The sequence below is a fragment of the Mustela nigripes genome, chromosome 13 (assembly GCF_022355385.1).
Source record: "Mustela nigripes isolate SB6536 chromosome 13, MUSNIG.SB6536, whole genome shotgun sequence".
NCBI lineage: Eukaryota > Metazoa > Chordata > Mammalia > Carnivora > Mustelidae > Mustela > Mustela nigripes.
In genome coordinates this window covers 55,175,655-55,188,715 of record NC_081569.1, presented here as the reverse complement: position 1 = coordinate 55,188,715, position 13,061 = coordinate 55,175,655, and the positions used below count along the sequence as shown (strand labels likewise).

The 13,061-nt window shown below is 39.3% G+C and overlaps 1 long non-coding RNA gene across 1 annotated transcript in view; it reads right to left on the bottom strand.

Moving 5' to 3' along the window:
• Positions 1 to 12,192, bottom strand: part of LOC131998687 (uncharacterized) — a 112,124-nt gene extending 99,932 nt beyond the window's left edge. Inside the window, exons 1-2 of the long non-coding RNA XR_009398822.1 lie at positions 12,108 to 12,192; positions 11,885 to 11,960 (exon numbers count right to left, since the gene is read on the bottom strand). This is a non-coding gene — a long non-coding RNA (uncharacterized LOC131998687). The remainder of the gene's footprint in view (positions 1 to 11,884; positions 11,961 to 12,107) is intronic.
• Between the last annotated feature and the right edge of the window lie 869 nt (positions 12,193 to 13,061).

Sequence of the window (13,061 nt, the reverse complement as noted above, 5' to 3'; positions counted from 1 at the left end):
AAACCAAGAACACTCAGGAAAGCCAGCTTTATGAGTCTCCCAAGAAATGGATACAGAAAACATTTTTTAAATGTTGACAGAAACTGTTAAGTTGTAAAAATGGATTTTTCAGCATTGTCAGTTAAATGCACCTTCTAATGTGCGAAATACCGAATTTACAATCTTTGACTAGATTGTGATAGCTTTGGTGGAGTGGTGCTGGGGAAAAAAGGGAAATGTTACTTAACCTCCCAGGCCTCTTTTTCTCTTGGATCGTAGATTTCATATCCCTTCTCTAGGTCTTCTTATGGCCCCTCATCTTCTGTGCCTGAATGTCTATCTGTTTATCAAAACGGAATAACTTTCTTTCCTTTTTACTGTGGAAGTGGTTACATAATGTCAGAAACTCTAGGCTCCTTTGTTCGAAAATGAGGGCCAATTCTCCAATCCTGGAGAACGACTTCATTTAATTTCAAGTCAATTAATATTCACTGAGCATTATCTATAAAGCAGTGAGCTGGGCTAGATGATGATAGCAGCTTTTAGAGTCTGTCTCTTCTCACTACAAATGCATCCCTCCACACAGGCCACGATTTAGTCCCCCATTTACCCCAGCTGAGAACTGAAGAAGTAAAGCAATAAAATGAGAAGAAGGTATGGCTTTTATCAAAGCAGTGAAAACAAACATTTATCAATAATTATGTAGTTCAGCTTGTGCGAACAGCCATGGATGAAAAAAACCCACTAATGTGCTCTATTTTTCAGGATAATTCACGGATTGTATAGGGCCTTTATATTAAGTTTCCAGTAACATAACACAGATGAGCTCAGGGCAGACACAGAAGAACAGCACACAGGAATTGTTAAAGCAACACTGGGAGGCACTTGGGACCATGCACTTTGCAGGAGCAGAACCCACCATAATGTGGAATACAAAAGGCAAAACCATGCAACCGAGGGGGGAAACAGGCAAGAAAGTAGAAGAGAATACAGAAATAAAAAGAAAGCGTGAACACCCTAAACTAATACAATGTAACATGTCAATTTGATCTATGCAGTGGAGAGGGAAGGGTAGAGAATACTTCTGGGGCTGAAGTCTTGAAATTTTGTATCTGTTCTTTGACTAATTTCCACAGGAAGTCAACAAAATGCGCACAATCAGTAAATGGAAACTCAGATTCCTACCCAGAGGTGGCAAAGTTAGTATCACTGACTTACCACAGGTTCTATCAATTGCTCCCTGGTAAGGAATATTTGATAACCAAATTAATTAATATATACTCCATTCATAATTTAACTCCTAGGTGAATCTGTCTAAGTACGTTCATGTGGTTTTCTGCTATTCTTAAGTTCTTTGTGCTTCAAAATCCCAATTTAAGAATCTATGTTATTTAAGACTCTTGGTTGCATCGGTGACCAATTTTGGCTGAATTAGCAAGAGGCAATTTCTTGGAAAACCATCAAGAAGCTCAGAGAGTCAACAAGAATTTAAGTAGCTGGGAGTGGAAACAGATCAGCTGAGGACTGACTGGTCCTGGATGGCCTCCCTCCCAAGTCTGATGATGAATTTTGCAAGAAGCTACTAGTTCAGGGTGCCTCTTCATCCATCATAGGCCACAAAAACAGCAAGCCTAGTGCACAAGCACTTTTCCAGTCTTTGCATTAAGTTTGCTCACGCCCTGTTGACCAAAACCAACTGCACAGAAAGCCGAGTCTACCTGGAGTAGAGATACAACTGCATCAATACAAGAAGGTATAATTCATTGAGGGACATTAGTGTAACTGTTTACACACTCAACTTTTGGCTTCCATAATAGAAGGGAAGTGCCTGAACTCTTCCTCCGACAAAGCCAAGTCACAGTGAATTAATGGAATAAAAAGGAATCAGGGTGACATTAAGAAGAATAATGGATAATGGGTGGCAAAAATACACAATAAATGGTCACTATGGAACCCTAATTAGATTTTTTGAATGAAACCGAATCCACATAGACACTGTTTTATTTCTCTAAAAATTGGGAGCTGTGGACAGGTATCATCTATTGGGAATTCATGACTTCCCTAAACAACCAGTTCCCCATTACAATGCATGTGAACTTTCCAAACTAGCCAAGAAAACTATGAATTATAATCTCCTTCTATTTTTTTGAACAGTCATAATAAATATTCCTCAACTGATTTAGGTTACATCTGTTCACATTTCAATTCTTGTGTCTAAATGAAAAATAATAGAAGCCAAATATGAAATGTATATTTTAAAAGAATCTCACTGCTCTAGAAACTTGTTATCTTATATGTCACACACTGTTTCTTTTAGTTTGATTGGTAAATAACAGTTACTGTACATAACCATGCTACTAAGAGTACATTGAGAAATGAAAATAAGTAGATATTTTCTGGCATTTTAGTGCACAAATATAACCTCTTAACCTGCAGCATCCAAAGGTTAAGTCTCAAAACTGAGTCCATTAACCTTTCTAAATGGTTGTGATATTAAAAACTGACTCTTAATAGCTATGGGTCATCATCTAATGCAATAACCATCAGCAATAAAGAATTATGGATTAAGAACATTATCTATCTATAAAATGGTCATTTATGACACTTGTACGCAGACCATCTCTAAAATGTACTGATATCCATGGCCAAAAGTTCAGACCTAATAATATACATTATGCTTTTATTAGTATAGTTATGATATTAGTGAATTTTTAGAGAAAATCATCACATTTACAAAAGGTTCAGGGTGTTTACTTCAAACATGAAGCCAACAAAGAAAATCTTCTGAATTCTCTTTCATTGAGCTATAACTCAGCTAGGTGGGGGCTAATTGACTCAAAATGTCAAATGAAAAAGATAAAAAACGTGTTTTTAAATTGTCTAGTGTCAATACCACAGAATAAATTTGGCCTTATCTACATCATTGAGAAACAGCCACTACACAAAGGCTCCTGTGTCTTATCAAATAGAAAATGGTTTCTTTGGATTGGGTTTTGGTTGTTTTTATTATAACTTAGAAAATTAAATGTATACTTACAGAGTAGTTACTACGTACCATCAAGCAAGGATATGAATTCCATAGATATGAATAAAAGAAACTTTGATTTTCTAATAGAGACTTAGTCCCAATCAATATTCCTAAGGACTTTAATTTTCCTTTTTTTCTTTAGAAAGAAAACGTTTTTTTTCCATTTTGTTTTATTTTATTTCTTTTCAGTGTTCCAGAATTCATTGTTTATGCACCACACCCAGTGCTCCATGCGATATGTGCCCTCCACAAAGGAACTGCCACAAAATGCAATCTTCTGAAGAAATGGAACCATAAAAATAACCAAAGTTAGTTATAGGTTCTAAATATATTTACTGTATTAACCTGTGTTTTGCCTTTGGCCCTGCAAAAGGGCGGGGGGGGGGGGAGGAATTCGGGGGGGAAAAACCATTAAAACTTGTTTAAGGGAAATGGGAAAAGTTGGTTTGGGGGGGGAAGAAATCTGGGGTGCTTTGCCACTTCTAATTTTTTTAAAAAAATTATTTTATTGAAACATTTGTATTGTCCTGTATTTCTGAAATTTGTTTATTTACATTTTCTCCTCTATGTTTATTCAATGTAGGACATAACTACCTGACTTTTTGGGTACAGGATGGCCCACATAACTCCAAGTAACAGTGGAAAAAAAATGCCAGTGTTCAGAAACATGAAATACAGATTAATTAATAGAAAAATCTAGCATAAATAGTAGCTCCCGAAAATTTGTTTAAAAATACATCTACAAGCAACTTGTAAATACACATTCTCCATCTCAAGGAGTTGTTTAGGCCATCTTTAAAGATTTTATTTATGTATCTATTTGAGAGAGAAAGAGAGAGGGAGGGAGGGAGCACATGTGCACTGCCCAGGGTGGGGGGCAGTGGAGGGGGAGGGAGAGGGAGGTGGAGGCAGGGAGGGAAGGGGCAAAGGGAGAGGAAGAGAATCCCAGTCAGGCTTCATGCTCAGCACAGAGCCCAATGGGGGGCTAGATTTCAGGATCCTGATACCATGACCTGAGCTGAAATCAAGTCTGATTTTCAACCAACTGTGCCACCCAGTTGCTCCTAGACTAACTTTAATAACTTAAAAGTTGTTTGCTTTTCTCCTCCTGCTTCTGGGAATCCAAACTCTGATGCATTTAGAACTTTAGCCCGCAGCAGAGGCAATCACTCCAGTCTTTGTTACTGAAAATTCTTATCTCTGTGATCTAACTTGATGGCCTGGGCTACACTCCTTCCTCCCAGGGCCCCTCAAGTTACCTCTCAACAACTCTCTGGGATTCCCTGGGCTAGGAGGAGTAACCTCTGATCCACTACTAATACATAATGTGAAAGCCTCAAAAAATTTGTCAAATAGAGTTGCTAAGAAGAATTTATTTTGTATGCCCCTGCCCCATATTCACTCTCAACTTAACGCTGCCCAGTCTCAGGTCAGACTATTTCAAACCAATGCCAAAGAACTTGAGAAATTCTACAGGGTCAAACTCGTCAGTCCTATTAGTAAGTCACATGCCATACTAAATTATTAGGCTAAGAGGAAAATAATTTCCAAGACCCAGTGACTCTTTAATAGCCATAGAAGCACAGCTTTTGGGTCTTATTTCCTCTTACAGAAGCCTAAAGTTTATTTGACATGCTGAATTCTTAGCTCCTTGGAAGAAGAATTCATACCTTATTAACCTTTGCATCCAGCATGTCTAAAATGTCAATCAGAATTCTATCCATGATATTGATAAATTGATAATAACAAGTACTGAGGATCCTACAAGTTAGATGTTCAGGGCATTTTGACAGATTATCACAGCATAAGCTCTTGAAGTGTTTCCAATCATGTTCTCAATTGGGCCACCAAGTACAAACAGAGTTGAGAACAGTTTGCTTGCTTTTGGTAAATTTCCTCAGGAGGCGTCCTGTAATGTGGCTAGTTTGCCAGATTGCTTTCACCACAGAATGTTAAAACAACATAATCATCAACTAAACTATGTTAACCAGACTCCCCAAAGGCATATACTCCATGAAATAAGTAGAAGCAATGCAATTTCACAATAAGTATAACATCGTTTAAAATTCTGTTGCCAACAATCCTCAAAGGTGTTATCCCTCCATGTGCTAGCTCTTCATCCAAATATCCAGAATTCTTTTTCAGTCGTTACTCTTTGTTCATCATAACCCACTGGAATTTCAGGAAGTATTTTTCTTCTTTTTTCTACTTCTGCTCATCTTCTTCATCTCCTCCACGCCTCCTCTTATTCTTGTCCCACTCCCCCTCCACACTCGCCTTTTGATTTCTGAACACTGCACATGGTAACACAGTCGAGTTCCCATTTCTCCATATTTCATTTCCTTAAGCGCTGAGCATCCAATGGGTTTTATTCTAACCACCATCACCTGGATCATTAGCCAGGTACTGATATAGAGGGAAAGGTTTTATAGGAGGTGTCCCCCTGAAGTGTAAAGTCAATCACTTTTTGAGTAATTGTTTAGGAGAGTATTCAAAATAGTCACTTTAGGAGGCTTTCCTTATTCCAACAATACAGATACTGTTAAAACCCTGGAACTTCTGTGAAGTTGTCTTCTGGGTCTATGGCACATTTTATTGGAGAGCCACTTGGATATATAAATTTGAGTACTTTTTATTTTAAAATGGTTCAGAGAATGGATAGGGCAAACAATAGCTTTATTAGATCTCACTGTAAGTCAGAAGCTTTTGTATATATAAATATATATTTTTTAAGATTTTATTTATTTATTTGACAGAGAGAGATCACAAGCAGGCAGAGAGGCAGGCAGAGAGAGAGGAGGAAGCAGGCCCCCTGCCGAGCAGAGAGCCCGATGCAGGGCTCCATCCCAGGATCCTGGGATCATGACCTGAGCCGAAGGCAGCGGCTCAACCCACTGAGCCACCCAGGCACCCCTATATATAAATATTCTTAAAGCTAATCCTTTCAACTAGGAGTATGGCTGTGCTTAGATGATCTTGCCCAATTTGCCTTCTTGTGGTAGAAGGTAGGCTTTCCACCTGCCTTAAGGAACTGGAGGGCTGATGACAATCTGATTTACCTAAAAAGGGAGCTATCTCTGCTGTCCTTTTATGGCTAGATATATTAAAAACGGGCAGGAAATAAAGATCAGGGGTCTTTTCCATGGGGAAGCCACTCCCTATGAGCACTCAGTTATGGGAATTGCAACAGACAACATAGGACAATAACAGAGGACATGAACCCCTCCCATCTACTAGTTCTAGCTGCATGTCCTGAAAAAAATTATATATTACTGCATTACAGTTCACAGATCTTGACAGAGCCTGTCTGTCTTGTCCAAGACTAAGGCCCCAAAGTTCATCTTGAGTTTTATTCACCTTCCTGTGTGAGGAAACTATTGTTTTCTCACACTCCCTATTCCTCACTCTGGCACTAAACACAGTACCTAGCACATGGAGGAATTTGATAAATATTTGATGCAATGATGAAGGAAGGAATAGATAGAGACTCAACCTTAGCTTAATGCCCACTTGTCCTCTCTCCACAGATGCACTACAAGGGGGACAGGAGTTAGGACACACTTTAGGATATCAGGCTGTCAAATCAAATACCCAGAACCCATTGATACTTCTGTCTTTTCTTCTCTCTAACCTGTTTTTCAATCATGAGGATTTGGGGAACTATTATTTGGATTCCGATATAAAGTAACTCACTTTCCTGCAGAAAACAATTTCTCGGTGTTCTTTCTCATCTTCTTTTAAAAAATTACCGACATAGTAAATTACCGACATTTTAGTATATATATTTACAAATAAAAGACAAATAAAAGACTTAGGATGTCCAATCTATTTCTAGGAGTTAAAAAAAAAAATAGCTATCACTCTCAGAACCCACAATAGAACTTCTGAAAGAAGCTCTCTGGCTAAATATTTTGTGTGTTAAATTTTCTTTTCATAAAGCTTCCTTGGATGTTCATGTTGTCAGCATCTCAGAAGGCCCTTATTAAAGAGCTAGCATTTGACAGCCAAACCAACTGTGCCAGTTACCAATTTATTGCCTCTCAGCCCTGAGCCACCCTTCATTGCCTGCTTGTGATACTGGAACATTTCTCCCTTGCCAGCTGGCACAAAGTTCATCTTTGTTAGTAGAGGGTGCTGGAGGGACACTAGAAGTGAAAGGAGCTTCTCCTGACTCCTGTGTGCTTCATTTCTTCCCTCTTTGCAGTACTGGGGGTGTCTGGGACACCCGGTGGAGCTGATTTCCCCTACAGATACTCTGATGGCAGAAATCTGATTTGTTCTGGGGCCCCTCAGACAAGAGGACTCTAGGAAATCCTTATAACTGTATCTAAGTCAATCCGAGGGAAGCATTCCATTCTCTTTACCAACAACTGGTCTTGGGGGGGGGGGTAGATAGGCAACCACATTATAAATAGCAATATATGGTATAGCAGGAGAAATATTCTAGCGGCACTTCCAGGAAAGATTTCTTTAACAAAAACACACAAGACACAGGCAGTTGCATTTTCTGCCTCTGGTGTTGGTGTATAAAGATGTGATGCTTGGAGAGGAGCAGCCACCTTGAGACCCAGAGGAGTAATAATTTTCATGTTGAAGACAGCAGAATAAGAACAGAATCTGGATCTAGTGATGTGGTTGGGCTGCTGGATTCCCCAACCCAGAGATCTCCCACCTTCAGACATAACCACACACATGACAATTCTTAAAACCCCATAATGCCTTGGATATTTGTTTTCTGATGAATTAACAACACAAAACACCCTAACATTCCTCAAAATGAATTTTACAAAACTCCCGGTCTGCACCCACAAACCCAGCAATCCATTTTCATGTACTAGAGAAAGCTAATCCTTATCTGAGGCCCTTCTACTTCTAGGGTTTCTTGTCAAGGGGCCTGAGGAATCCCCTGAAAATCTCTACTCATGGACAACAGAAATGGGATCTAGCAATTTTAAGACATGGAAAGGAATTCCTCTACTGACTTGAGTTACCTCTCTGCTTTCCATTTTGGTCACTTTATGAAAACACTGAAAACTTTTTTTTTTTTTTTTTTTCTGTAGCTCATAAGAAGGCAAGATAGCCAAGTAGTTTAAAGAATGGGAACTAGAGTCAAAAGGTCGTTTTTTAAATCTTATCTGCTCTACTCTGAGCAAAATATGGGACACATAACTAATAGAGCTGTTTTCCACCTGTAAATAGGTCTACTAGAACCTGCTCTGTAAGGTTGTACGTGGAACTTCATTAACCCTGAATGCAGTTAACTTATTTTATATTCGTTAAAACCTCAATTTTGCCTCAACAAACAGACTACCAATAGACAGATTTTGGGAATGTTCAGAAGAATCCAGATAGAGATTTAGAAGTTTGGAAAGAATAATTCTGCATAGAAATATACCTACTTTTTTGGGAGGGCACCTGGGTGGCTCAGTGGGTTAAAGCTTCTGCCTTCAGCTGGGGTCATGATCCCAGGGACCTGGGATCGAGCCCCGCATTGGGCTCTCTGCTCAGCAGGGAACCTGCTTCCTCCTCTCTCTGCCTGCTTCTCTGCCTACTTGTGATCTCTGTCTGTCAAATAAATAAAATCTTTAATATATATATATATATATATATATATATATATATATATCTACTTTTTTGGGATCTCATTAAGAATTCTGAGCAAAATTCACATCTTTGGAAAAAGACAGGAGAAATAAGCCCTCCATCCAAAAGGAAATGCTGCTGGAGGACTTCTTCACCTTCATGGTGGAAAGGACACTACTGATGAGCCCCATCAAGCAGAAGTGAAGGGGCAAGTTGAAGATCATCCAGAAGCTCCCTTAAAGTGTATAGGTTTAAGTTCATGTCTGCAAGGAATGGAACAAGAATGTTTTCATATACTTTGAGGAGGAAAAAGAAATAGTGAAAGGGATGCCTCTTTATTTTGTCTCCTCCACCATCTTTTTTTTTTTTTTTAAGGTCAAATAGTTGCAACACTGAAAATCTCACCACAAAGTCATCAGAAGAAATGCAAAAGACCACCTCTTCTTTCAAAATAAGCTTAAGCACCTTGTATAGTAGTAGAGCTTACAAAAAATTAAGTAAATAAATAATGGATGAACACTAACACCGCTGGGCATTCAATGCTGTCATTTAAGTCTTGGAACATTTGCAAGTGTTTATTTGCAAACATGTGCTTCTGGGCATTCACATATCCGTATTCCAAATCTGCGTAATTTAAATTCTAAACATTATATAGATAATGCAAAGTTTACACAGGGGATTCCAAAAATCCATCTTTATGGCCCCAACACTACATAAAGCAGTAGTTTCTGCTAATAATGTAAAAACCTTGAATTTTTAAATTGTTTCCTTTAAGAATAATTGCCAGTTTCAGCACCGTGAATAGTTTGACAAGGCAATAAAGCTTGACCAGTTACACTGTGCTTGACCAGTTACACCGTGACATTTGGTGACCATTAGGCTCACTTAATCTGATAGATTCCCTGTCCTCAGTCCACTCCCACTCCAGACCCACCCACGGCAGAACAAACAAAAAACCTTTTGGAGCATTAGGACTAGTTTTGAAAAAAAAAGTTCCATTGTTTTCTGAGTCCTTAACTCATCTATAAGTATTCTGAATTTCTGGAAGAGGCAATGGAAGGAATCATGAAAATTAATTCCAGGGGTATAAGACCATGATGAGTGGAGAGAAAGACACACACACACACACACACACACACACACACACACACAGCTAATAGTACCTTTTTAATTCCCGTAGAGCAAACCCTTAAGATTTATGCTATGCTAATTATTATTCGTTACATAGGATCATTTGTACTTTATTAAATCCCCTCTTCCACTGGGGAGGAGACAGTTACATGTTTTTATATCTGCCTGTACTACAAGCTAGCCTTTGAGCAGTGCTATGTTAAATAGAAGTACAAACCAGAGTCCATGTGTTTTCTGACCTTATGGCAATTTGATATCTAACTAAATGTGGGCATGTGTTAAATCCTATTCTGGTCCAAATTAAGAAATTTGAATTAAGAACCTGTTTCAGGAAGTTTAAAAAAATACACACACACACACACACACACACACACACACTGTCTACATGTGAACCAAACAAACCTCAGACCAAACACTGAGGTCTTACACAGGGTAAAATTGCTAAAATATAGTGCAGAAGCACTAGAAACCCCCAGTATTTGCCAAACAGGTTTTACATGAGCATCTCCCCTATAGCTCAGGCAATCCTGCTACTTTGTACCTTCCGACTCACACCTCCATAGGGGTTGATTTGGATGGATGTAGACTTTCTCAGATTTTTATGTGTCCCTTTATTTTTCTGATCATCTCTAAACCGTGCCCTTAAAAATAATAGCCTTTGAGAATCTCTAGAAAACTAGAATTTATCTTTCTCACCTCAGTTCATTTTCCTCCCAAAACATACCTATCTTGTGGGATTTCTTGGTTTTGTTTTACAGAACATAAAATGTAATCGGCCATTTTCAAATACACAATCAACCCAGTTTACCCTAAAAGAGTTATTAGTACAAAAGGAAGCTTATCCATAGCATGTAGATGGCTAATGAAGGAATGTACCTACAAGATATTTTGCCTGCTCAAGAATGCCAAGACCTCCAATATTTTTTTTCTCTAAATTCTCTGTTAAACTAATTCTGTGTGATAGGCAGATATGTCCTCCACATGCTGGTGAATTAAAATTCAGCTTTCAGTGAATAAGATTAATTGCCTCTTCAGACAAAGCTGGATTTGCGCTCCTATTAGAGAAAGGGGAGGGGGAAAGCGAGGGGCAGAGTGCCAACTAGACTGCAGGATTCAGTTACACGTGAAATGATTTGTAATTCTGAGTAATCACTTAGGACAAGCCCTTGCACCATTTTATCTATACATGACTCTAGGCCAAAGTCAATACTCATAGTAAAATAATGAGATGAAGCTAACTGAGCCCTTTTATTAATGCTCCAAGGAGCAAATCTGATGCTTGAGTTTCTCCCATTGAAAGTATCCACTTCTTCCTAAAAAATGAACAAGTGGGTCAGGATACCCAGTAGCAGGCAGGGTACCTGCTTCAGCAAAATCATAAATAACCAACCCTTCCTGCCTTCTTCCTTTCTGTTTGTGCACCAGGCTTTACCCAGCTGCAGGTGAAAACACATGAATTTTGCATTACCTCTAGGCTCATTAAAGAGATCTGTCTCTCTCCTAATGGCTTCCCCTCACTTAGGGGGAGACACACACACCCCCACACCCTCACCCACCCCCACCATGATGAACCTTAAGAGAAACAATAAGACTTTTACTTGCTCTTCCTCATCAGTCTTATAAAGAAAATCAACTGTTCTAGCAAATGCACAGCTTGGTGACAGAGTCAGCACGCAACTGTGAGGAAAATGAGATGGATAACCAGCTGTCCCAGTTTCCTGGAGATGAGGTTTGGGGAGGGAGAGGGTGCTGAGAAGGGAGGGGAAGGCATGGTATAGGGAAGTCCTCGAATTAGCCCTTAATGTCGTTTTTTGCCATGTTACCCCTGATCTGGTGACCAATCTGGCAAATCCATTAATAGCATTACAGGACACCCTCAGTAATTTGTGGGCAATGGAGGACTCTTCCCCATGCCGGTTGAAGGCCTAAAGATCTACTAGAAAAGCTTCAAAAACAAAATATATTAGCCTTAATATCATTTTCTAGAACTTGGAGAAACAAACTAATTTATGTGAAGCAAATTGTCTTTTATCGGAGAAACTCCACAGAACATTTCCACTTGTCACCAAAAAAAAAAAAAAAAAAGTCCAAACTTTTACTCATTAATGCGAAATCTCCATATACAGTATAACACAGGTATAACAGAAGGACAAACACACCTACATTCAAATTCCAGATTTGTCTCTTTGCTAGGTGACTCTCCCACGTCTCTGGGCATCTCTGACCACAATCTTCTCATCTGTAAAGAGAGGATGACACATTCACAGGCAAATTGTGACTAGTGAAGCTTAGTTCAACATCAAGTGCATAAACATGATTACTGACATCCCTCCATCCCCTGGATTATTTGTATTCCCAGGGGTGGGAGACATCTACATAAACAGACCTTACAGAGATTTCCATAAAATTATTACTAATATTTCTCTAATTAGAGCTTTTGGTTGGTGATCAAATAGCTTTTTTGAATTCCACTTCCACCGGTGCTCTCATTTGGAGATACGCTGACAAACATGAAATTTCCCTTAAAACAGCTTAATCACAAACCAAACAATCAGTTATGGGCCAAACAGAAATTGCGAAAAGATCCAAGCACCTACGTACTGAGTACATACTAAGTGCGCATTAAATTCATTGTTCTCACCCATACCTTTTTCATGCAAGCTGAACTTGGAATGGTATTTTTTACATAGAGATTTCAAGACCCACAGTTCCTGTAACTATACAGCAGCAGGGTCCTGGGAGAAACTTTTTTTTTTTTTTTAAATTTATTCGACAGACAGAGATCACAAGTAGGCAGAGAGGCAAGCAGAGAGAGAGAGAGGAGGAAGCAGGCTCCCTGCTGAGCAGAGAACCGGGTGTGGGGCTCAATCCCAGCATTCTGAGATCATGACCTGAGCCGAAAGCAGAGGCTTTAACCCACTGAGCCACCCAGGCGCCCCTGGGAGAAACTTTTAGTCCCAGGAGGACTCAAGGTAGACAACACACATATTCACATGAATTGCTGGACATATAGAGACAAGGACCTTCAGGTAGAAGACAAAACACATATGAAGTCACCAGAACTTACAAAAGCTTGGTCCGAGAGGGAGCACACAACAAGTCCAGGGTACTGCGGAGAGTAGGTGGAAGAACGGAAAGAACCAGGAGAAAAAAAAAAGAAAGAAAAGAAAAGCTAGTGTCCCATGGTATTTATTGGCAACTCTGAAGTGTTTGCACCTGATCTGAAGGCCAGCCACTCTGAAATTTTAGCATGACAAAGAATCACATGTGGAACTTGTTAAAAATTCAGAGTCTAGGGGCACTTGAATGCCTCAGTAGGGTCAGTGACTGCCTTCTGCTC